A 2,122-nucleotide genomic window follows, 5' to 3' on the forward strand; every position below is an offset into this window, starting at 1 on the left:
ATAGTCTACTGTGATAATGTCTTCTTCCAATAATTGTCTCACAGTATTATGTCTAAGACTGATATGTCTTGACTTCCCATTGTAGGACTTATTATATACTCTTGATAATGTAGCTTGGCTACACAATGCAGGGAAATTGGCGGCATGGGACTTGGCCATAAATGCAAGTCAATTAAAAAATTTCTCAACCATTCAGCCTTTCTTCCAGCAGCTCCTAAAGCAACTAACTCTGACTCCATAGTTGAGTGAGTTATACAAGTTTATTTCTTGGATCCCCAAGAGATAACTGCACCACCAAGGGTAAAAACCCATCCACTCATGGATTTAAATCCATCATCAACACAATTCCAATTAGCATCACTATACCCTTCAATTACGGAAGGATATCCTCCATAGTGTAGAGCATATGATTTAGTTCCTTTTAAATAACCCAACACTATGGAAATTGCTTTCCAATGTTCAATGCTTGGACAACTTGTGTATCTACTCAATTTGCCCACGGCAAATGCAATGTCTGGACGTGTGCAATGCATTGCATACATCAGACTTCCAATAACACTAGAATATTCTAGTTGTGATACACATCGATTTTTATTTATTCCAAGCTTTAAACTTGAGTTATAAGGAACACGAGAAATTTTGTCATGCAAATGACTAAATTTATTCAAAACTTTATCAATATAATGAGTTTGAGATATGGCATATGCATTTCCTATTTTGTGTAATTTAATACCAAGTATAGTGTTTGCTATACCCATATCTTTCATATCAAAATGTGATGATAAAAAATCTTTTGTATCTTTAATACAAGAAATACTATTACTAAAAATTAGCATGTCATCTACATACAAACATATAATGACAATATTACTATCGAACATTTTAAAATAAATGCATTTATCAACTTCATTCAAACGAAAACCATTAGAAATAACTACGTTATCAAATCTTTCATGCCATTGTTTTGGAGCTTGTTTTAAACCATATAATGACTTGACTAATTTACAAACTTTGTTTTCTTGTCCTGGAATAATGAACTCTTCTGGTTGTTCCATATATACCTCTTCATCCAAATAACCATTTAAGAATGTTGTTTTCACATCTATTTGATGAATTTCAAGGTTATATATGGAAGCCAAAGATATCAAAGTTCTTATTGAAGAAATCCTAGCCACAGGAGCATATGTATCAAAATAATCAATGCCCTTTGATTGTCTAAACCCTTTGGCTACTAATCTAGCCTTATATTTGTCAATGGATCCATCAGATTTCATCTTTTTCTTAAAGATCCATTTACATCCTATGGGTTTAAAACCGGAAGGTAAATCTACAAGAATCCATGTGTTATTAAACATAATGGACTCCATTTCATCATCAATAGCTTCCTTCCAAAATGTGGCATCCCTAGATTTCATAGCTTCTTCAATGTTAGAAGGTTCATTTTCAATATTGTAACACACACCAACTTCATTCACAATCACCTGAGAGTTGCCTTCTATAAAATATGTCAAAAAATCAGGACCAAAACTCTTTTCTTTTCTAATTCTTTTGGATTTTCTAATTTCAAAATTCTCTTCATTTTCTGAAACAATATTTTCAAAAATATTTTCATTATTAGAAGTACTTGCTTGAGAAAAATTAGAATTTTTAATTGTATTGGATTCAAAAAATTCTGCATCTCTTGATTCAATAATTACATTAGAATCCAATTCAAGAAAACGATAAGATTTACTATGAAAAGCATAACCAAGAAAAACACATTTAGAAGTTCTTGGTCCTAATTTAGATCTTTTAAAATCAGGCAACCTAACATAAGCTAGGCACCCCCACAATTTAAAATAATTTATGTTGGGTTTACGTTTAAACCATAACTCATAGGGGGAAAAATTATTTCTTTTAGAAGGCACTCTATTTAATATGTGAATTGCAGAAAAAATAGCTTCACCCCAAAGATTTACAGGCAAACCAGAATGGTTAAGCATTGCATTTACCATATCCATGAGTGTTCTATTTTTTCTTTCCGCTACACCATTTTGTTGTGGTGTATAAGGTGCTGTTCTCTCATGAATAATACCATTAATTTCGCAGAAATTGTCAAAGTCATTATTAAAATATTCTCCAC

This window comes from Corylus avellana, chromosome ca11 (assembly GCF_901000735.1).
Source record: "Corylus avellana chromosome ca11, CavTom2PMs-1.0".
Lineage (NCBI taxonomy): Eukaryota > Viridiplantae > Streptophyta > Magnoliopsida > Fagales > Betulaceae > Corylus > Corylus avellana.